Source organism: Herpailurus yagouaroundi, unplaced genomic scaffold, assembly GCF_014898765.1.
Source record: "Herpailurus yagouaroundi ecotype Mexico unplaced genomic scaffold, PumYag 77, whole genome shotgun sequence".
Lineage (NCBI taxonomy): Eukaryota > Metazoa > Chordata > Mammalia > Carnivora > Felidae > Herpailurus > Herpailurus yagouaroundi.
In genome coordinates, this window is record NW_024412388.1 from 59478540 (window position 1) to 59487088 (window position 8549).

At 41.2% G+C, this 8549-nt stretch overlaps 1 long non-coding RNA gene across 1 annotated transcript in view; it reads left to right on the top strand.

Moving 5' to 3' along the window:
- LOC121027312 (uncharacterized) overlaps positions 1-2921 on the top strand; it is a 39157-nt gene extending 36236 nt beyond the window's left edge. Inside the window, exon 4 of the long non-coding RNA XR_005788660.1 lies at positions 2147-2921. This is a non-coding gene — a long non-coding RNA (uncharacterized LOC121027312). The remainder of the gene's footprint in view (positions 1-2146) is intronic.
- The last annotated feature ends 5628 nt before the right edge of the window (positions 2922-8549 follow it).

Below are 8549 nucleotides of genomic sequence, written 5' to 3' on the forward strand. Positions count from 1 at the left end.
CTCTCTCTCTCTCTCTCTCTCTCTCTCTCTGTCTCTCTCTCTCTCTCAAAAATAAATAAATGCAAAAAAAATTAAAAAAATTAATTCTAACATTTTTTAGGCCTAACTATATTGATATACATAGATTAAGTACAATAATTTTAACTCTTGAATAGTATTACATCCAATGAATATCCCACAATTTACCAAATTCCGTACTGATGAGCTTTTCCAATGTTTATTACTAACGATGCTGCAGTAAGCATCTATATTAGTTAAGGCAAACTTAGGTGCTCTAATTACAAATCCTCAAATATATGATGGCTCAAACATCATAGGACTTTATTCCTAGCTCCCAGACAGACCAAAATGCACATTCTTGATTGGTGAAGGTCCTCCTCCAAGGAGGAGGGCCCAGGTTCTTCCATCTAAAGAGTCCACTCTTTTTTATCTTATGGCTTTCAAAGTCTCGGCTTGTTTGCTTCAAGCCAGTGGAAGAAGAAAAAGCATGAGGATTATTATTTGGCTGTTTTTTATGGGACAGATCTGGATGTATTGCACATTAATTCTACTCACCTCTTGCTAGAATTCAGTTACAGGGCCACAACTAATGATAATGAGGTTAGAAAATGTAGTCTAACTGTATGGCCAGGAAAAGGAGGATATAGGTTTGGTGAAGTGCTATCACTTCCTGCCACGAAATCCGTTATGTATGTCTCCTTGTGCCCACTTATGAGAGTCCATCAAGGACATATGCCTATATGTGGAACTGTTGTGGGTCTTAGTGAATAAATCTGACACTTGATTAAACATCAGTCACTATAAGTGTTTTACGGCTCTCATATCTTAATCAATTCTTGAGATTATCAGTTTAAAACAATATTTGCAAGGTGATAACTGCCAAGGAGTATCTAAGAATTGCTTTAATTTGCATTCTCTTAATTAATAGTAATATCGAGAATCTTTTCATGATTATTGGTCACTCAAGTGGCTTTCTTCTATAAACTCCCTACTTCTATCTTTTGCTCACTTTTCTATTATCTTTTACTTTTGAGTAGTATTTGTTCTTCATATATTGTATAACTAATTTTTTTAATGTTTATTTCTGAGAGAGAGAGAGTGCGCATGAGTGGGGGAGAGGCAGAGAGAGAGAGAGAGAGAGAGACAGAGACAGAGACAGAACCTGAAGCAGACTCCAGGCTCTGAGCTGTCAGCACAGAGCCTGATGTGGGGCTCGAACTCATGAACCATGAGACCATGACCTGAGCTGAAGTCGGGCACTTAACTGAGCCACCCAGACACCCCTGTCCTTTCTATATTCTAGATAATAATTCTTTGATGGTTATTTTCATTGCAAACATATTCTCCCAGTTGTGGCTTATATTTCCATTGTGTTTATGCCTCTTGACATACAAAAGTTAATTTTAATGTACTTAAATTGATCCTTTCCTTTATCTTTTATCATTTTCTGTGTTTTTTTTTTAAGTTTATTTATTTTGGGACAGAGAGAGTGAGAGAGAGACACAAGCAGAGAGAGAGCGGGAAAGAGAGAGAATCCCAAGCAGGTTCCTCATGGTCAGTGCAGAGCCTGATGTGGGGCTCGAACTCCCAAATCTGAGATGAGCCACCCAGGTGCCCCATTTTCTGTGTCTTATTTTAAAAAAATTCTTTCTTCCCCTGATATTATTAACATATTTGTCTACATGTTTTTATCTAAATATAAGTGTTATATTGCATTTAACACTTTGTTTTTTTATATTTAGCTTTAAATGCAATATAACATTTATTTGTAGATAAGTACAAGATAATGATCTAACTTTATTCCATCTGGATGGCCAATTGTCTCAGCACCACTTTTGAGTTTTCCTTTCTTTCTCATTTGTAATTATATTTGTATGATTTCCTTTCTTTCTCATTTGTAATTATATTTGTATGATATATGATCTCCCATATATATCGTAGTCTATTTCTATGTTCTATTCCATTGCAACCAAACTTTAATTTTCTGATTTTTATAGTGTTCAATGATATTAAGCTGTTTTATAAGTATATATTACATTCATAATAAAAAACTAATTAATCTAATTTTTAGTCTAAAAATTTTAAGGTAGAACATATTCTGTAGAATGTAAATAACTTGGAAAATAAACTGTTTTCTTATCTTCAGCTTCTAGAGTCAGCAAGAGATCCTCAAATTAAGATGGAGTTCCAAGGCAAAGATTAAATGTGTATCACCTGGTAACATAGGCTAAACTGAGGAAGCCGAGTCAAACCTATGTGAAGACCCTTCTAGAAAGCATAAACTTGTAGTCTCATGGAAGCCTGATGGGCCCAAAGAATCTGATTACATAAAGAGGCAGGTCTAAAAAGGAGTCATGAGTGCAGCTTTGACCAGTGGAGTTGACTCGCTTCAAATTTATAGATAATCCATAAAGTTCTGAAGAAAGAACCAGTCTGAACTAAAAGAAACAGAGGCTGTTGGGGATTTGAAAAGGACTTTAGGCCTTCAAATTTCTACAATCAAGAAGCAGGCTGTGAAGACAGCCCAGCAATCAAAAGAGGACATATTTTCCAAAGGCTTCATCAGGAGTGGACAATGAGGATGATGGATAGTGGTGTAGCTCATAGCAGATGCAACCAAAGTCTGGGTAATAACCAACTAGAGATGCACTTCTGAAGCATTGGGTGGATCAACAGATATTCCCTGTCCCAAAGTATGGTGGGTTGGCAGCTTGATCAACATATTCCCTGTCCCAAAGTATGGTGGGTTGGCAGCATTTGATCAGTTGGATTTTCAGAATTGCTATTGGAGCAACGGCCGCTGTGTGATTAGCCTGTTCTACCATTTGTATACTGGGTACACTGGGTGGGACGGAGGGGAGGAGGTTCAGGGTTTTTTGTTTTTGTTTTTTTTTCTAATTGACCTACTGTACTCTTTTATTGTCTTTATTTTTTTAATTTTTATTTTTGAGAGAGAGAGCACAAGTAGGGAAGGGGCAAAGAGAGAGCAGGACAGAGGATCTGAAGTGGGCTCCACACTGATAGCAGAGAGCCTGATGCAGGGTTCGAACCCACAAACCATGAGACCATGACCTGAGCTGAAGTCAGACAATCAACCAAGCCACCCAGGCTCCCTAACTTTTTTTTTTTTTTTTAAGTTCATAGGTCTCTGGATTAAGAGAAATTGCACTTGGACTTTATATAGAACATAAACAACCTTGAGCCTGGCACCATGATTACATTAGACATTTTAGAGTCCTAAAGTAAGAGTGCTTGTGGTAGTTTGAATATTCAGCCCCTGTTCTTCATTTCTGATAACATGCCTCATCATGGGTAAAGCACATTTCCTTACTTTGACTCTGTGCTTGGCCATGTGACATTTCCACCTGACCATTTTTTCTTCCATTTTCATTTTATCCTTCATCTCTAATAAGCAAAACCCAAATGCTTTCTTTGAGACCTGCCCTCTTAGAAGGTCAGGTACTTGGGGAAATGTGTATATTTAATCATCTACCCAGGCACACATAATTTACTCACGCCAAAAATATTACCATTTGATGCTATAAGAAAATTCTTAAAGGCAATATTGTGCAGTAAAATTAAATGTAATATTTCAAAATGTAGTATTTCGTACAGATAAGAACCAACAGAAGGCTGGACTGTGTCCTCCGCTATCATGGAGCAAGAAGAAATGGCTTGCTACCTGATGAATCAGAGTTAAATGCAACCACAAACCCAGAAATTTTTAAAGTGTGATTCAGGACTACAAGTATTTTCAACTCCATTTCAGTGGATACTGATATTTAAACTGGGAGTTCACTGTGACAACTACAGCAAAGCACTATTAGGTTACACACATCTGTACTTGTTCAGATAAATGCACTCACCAAACTCCCTAATTCCCTTTAGAAGGATAAAGAAGCCCATTAATGGAAACTCATCACTGACCAGGATGAAACTGGTTATCATTTGTCAAGGACAGTTTATAACATATCCCGTGGTACCTACAGCTATTTGACATGCTTGTGGTATTTCAGACTGTGGAATATATTTTCTAGTCTGAAATCCAAGTAAAATGAAGGGCAAAATCAAGCTTTCCTTTCATTATTTCATTTTTCTCCAAATTTTCCCTGTAATTTCCTGTAATTTCCCTGTAATCATAGTCTGGAACTATTTTTGCAGAATGTTTTCTAGAACAAAGATGTGGATAAGGACATCAACCCTACAAGGGTCAAGTTTAATTAATTTTGACCGAAAGTTCAGAGGGAGAGAGAAGAAAAGAAAGAGGAGAAATCAGAGGAAGAGGGAAGGAGGCCTTAAGGCCGGAGAGAGGGCAAGATAGGGGAGGGGTCGGGAGTAGGGGAAATCAGCTCAGGCAGGAGGGAGAGGGACAGAGTGAGCAAAGGGAGACTAGAACCACATTAGAAAATGAGGGCTAATTTCTCCTGAAATCTCCTGGAAAGAGCAAAGAAGGAGCTGTCTCAGTCTCTGCCTGATGGAAAAGACTTAATTAAAAATTTTAAAGCCGCTGAAAGTGCTGTTTTGTTGGCATATTAGCTGTTTCAATGTTAATAGAGCTTTTGAATTTTAAATACAGACATTTTGTCCCTAGTTCAGAAACTCTGGAAAAGGGATACGTTTTTGAAAGTTCAAACAGGAAATACCTCAGAGATTGGGGTCTAAAATTTTGAGCATGTGTGGGGAACAGCATAATAATTTCATCTTACCTGCCAGTGCTCACCAACTGATCTATTCAGAGTGCCATGCAGAGAGGACCACTGCCACTGCTGGGTTTGGTAGGCTTGACATGTGCCATTCAGATCACTCTTCAAGGAAGGACTTTTTGCCCCAGCTGTTGGGAGAGCAGCCAGCAGATGTCCTCCATCATTTAAGTGCTTCAGGGTCCGCTTCAGCTGCAGAGAATCATTTCTATTTTTTTAATTATTTTTTTAATGTTTATTATTTATTTTTGAGAGAGAGAACGCGCCCGCACAGGCGAGACAGAGTGCAAGCAGGGGAGGGGCAGAGAGAGAGAGGGAGACACAGAATTCGAGTCAGGCTCTAGGCTCTGAGCTGTCAGCACAGAGCCCGAGGACTCAGGGACCGGACTCACGAACCTCGAGATCATGACCTGAGCCAAAGCTGGACGCTTAACCAGCAGAGCCACTAGGTGCCCAGAGAATCATTTCAATCAAGGTCATGCCCCTGCCAAGGTGGCCTGCATCCAGTGATTAATCATGGTGAAGATGTGAAGATCCAGCCATTTTTGGCCCACAGCAGAACAACTCTGATGGGTGTATGCTCCAGAGATTGCAAGAGCTTTGTCTGAGGGTTTATCAGGCCTGCATCACATTCCATTTTTCCCTCTGCCTGATCCTGTTTCCTCCTCCCCCCCCCCCCCACCTTCCACAGTGTTGGTCCCTGATCACTGTCCTGTACCCACACTCCATCTGTGTCAGTGTCTGATTGCAGAGAATCCAGACTACCAGACTACAACCCTTGGTTCAGGGAAATGCATGTTGTAATTGATGTGTGATGTCTGCCGTGGGTGAGGATAAACACACTTTTGCCAGGCTGTTCATCAAGTCTCAAACAATCAGGGCAGAAGAATCAGTAACTTTCTGGGCCTGAGAGTCAACATCAAAGGGAACATTGGAATCTGGTGGGGAAAACCCCAGAAAGATTCAACCATTAATTCATAAAGCACTTATTGATATTAGCTCTATACCGGGGAGAACTAGTAGTGCATAGAAAAAAATTAAAACATAGTTTAATAGAGACTACTCGAAACTCCTTGAAGAAGTCGTGGAAGTCCAGAAAACAAAGAGAAAAGCTTGCTGAGAGAAGTTGGAAAGAAGAAACGATGTGTATTTTCCTATTGCAGAGAGAACATGACAGGCCTCTTCAAGTATGGAAGGTGGAAAGTACCGGGGCAGCGAGTCAGGGAGCATGGCCTGCTTGGGGAAGGGTGGTGGGGTAGCATGATGAAGTGGTGGGTGAGTGAAGGTTGGAGAGGGTCAGGTGGGGAGGCAGAATATGAGACTAGAACATCTGGTTATTGCCAGTTGGGGAAGGTCTTTTCTGCCTCGCTCAGGAGTTTGGACTTTATCCAACAGCCAGTGGGCACTTTTGGAAAAGAAACTGTGTTTCTGTTACGGGTGTGTTAATGTCTTGGACAGATGTTAGGCTTTTCTTGTGTTGTTCTGGATTCTAATACTGTTTGTCCTTTGGATTAGTTTACACCTCCGTGGGCCCTTTATCCCTTCAAGAGAGTGAGTGTTTCAGGTGTTCCTCATTTAGGAAAGGCATTCCTCAGAACAATTGGAGAAGGAATTTCTATTTCTCTCTGGGTTTTTCTTAGTCTTGGGCCTGAATTTTAATGAGGCTTACTGTGCTTGGGGGCCACTGCAGAATCCTGGGGTGTTAGGCAGGGCTGGGAGAAGTTCTCTGACATGGAGAAGCAGTCTAGAAAAAGCAGAGGGGGGCCACAAACTACAGATGAGTCAAATATGACTTGTGAAATCAGATTTCTCAATCAACTTCCTTTTTGTTGTCCTGGAGCTTTAAAGCAATTGTGTGTAACAGTGTGTGTCTGGTCTGGACTGGAGGTATCTCCCTGGTGTGCCAGCAAGTGGAATTAGGAAACACCCTCCTGGAAGTCCTCCAACCACTCTGGGCAGGCTGTCTCCTTAACTGTGATAGCATGCTCAGGGACGCAAACAGATGTCCAGCCACATTCCCTGATTTGTCTAGGTCTCAGGAGCCTCATAAGAAAGCCCATAAACTCATCCACAATTAAGAGTTTATTACAGATACAGCTGACAGACCCAGTAAGTGGGTGAGAGGGAGAAAGGATGGCTCAGAGAAGGGGGAACACTCTCCAAGAGTATGAATGCAGGAAAATCACCAGGATCCTTGGCAGAAACAACTCATAAGTGTAAGCTGAGGGGTAGGTTCAATAGCAGGGCTAAATGTGGCAAAGGAGCAGTCATTCTGATGGAGCATGAGGCCGTACTCTGTTCACACCACTTCTCCCTAGGGGAGCATAAGGTTCCGTGGGAGGGAGGGTGCTAGGTGATAAGACTGATAGGATTATTACCCAAGCAGTTATGCCAGAAAACCTCATCAAAAAGACCTGGACTAGAGAAGTAATAAATACACCCAGCCAGAGAGACAAATGTCATCCAGAGACAGAGAGGCAAAGGGTGGAGGAGCTAATCCAGGAGAAGATGCTAATCTATGACAGAGACTTGACAGTGAAGAGTGAGGGAGATGTAGGTGGTAATATTAATAGGACCCTGTGGCATTAAACTTGAGGAGTGAATGAGACAGGATCTAATGGTACTTCTGTGACTCTTTAGGTAGACAATGATATGACAATTTAGTGAGGGATGTAGGTAAAAGGACTGGAATAAGGAAAAATAAGAAGAAGAATGAGTTTGATCTGGAAAGTTTTCATATGTTGGAGTATGTTGTTTGATTGTCTGGTAAAGTGGGTGGGAAAAACAGCAGGCAGTTGAGTAACTTGGATTAGGAACACTTAAGAGATGTGGCAGATGAAGAATTAATATTGAAAGTGGTTAAGAATAGAAGCCTGGAAAATACCATATGTAAGGAACAATTAGCGGCAGTGGGATGAAGAGGATGCAGAGAATGTGTGGCAAAAAATATAGGGGGAAACGGGGGAGCTCTAGGAATGGGTATTTCATGGAGTTTTGTGGGGATTGATGCCATCCTGGAGACATATCACATTGGAAAGAGGAAATAGTAAGGATGAGGTCACCACTGTGAGATCAGGTGTTCAATTCAGAAAGACCAAAAGAAGATGTGGCCTGTGAAACTGTTAACCTGTGGTCCTATAGCTGGGGAAAGCCACTCAGAACATCAAGTATTACATGTGAGGATACTAACTCGGTAGCCATGTGACCTAACGTAGTGTACCACAGAGACAAGATGCTAAGAGTCTGCTCTCAGAGGACATGGACCAAAGGGAAGTCTAATGCTAACAAGCAAATATAATTATTAACAGAGAGGGAGTAAAATCAGTGTCACTCAGTTACCTCCCCACTGTCTCCCCTTGTTCATTCTCTGTATTTGGCTCTTATCTGTGCCCAAGGGAGCTGCCTCAGAATCTGGAGCGAGTAGACCTGGCACCACGCAGGTATGTGTAGTTTGGAAAACCACTTCCCACAAGATTTTATCATGTATCCTCATGGTTGAGAAACTCCTGCTTTAGATCTGTGATTCAACCATTTCTAAGATACCAGGTTTAAGAAGTTTTATAACAGTTGAGGAACCCAAGTGGCCACCTAGTAAAGGCTGTAGTGTCTAGGTAGGAACTACCTTGACATGGTCATCAGCGCTCCAACTATCCAGCATCATTTAGGAAGGGCTGTGCAACTGATGGGCATACTGTCTATCCAAGATTATTCTTTGATTCAAATGTATTTATAGCTGAAGAGAAGTATCAGCTACCTCTCCAAACCTGTGTTAGATATGCCACACTTGGAAGTCTTGCTTCATGCTTGTGTCCACTCCACACCCCCTGCCCTGCCCCACTGCCCCTTTCT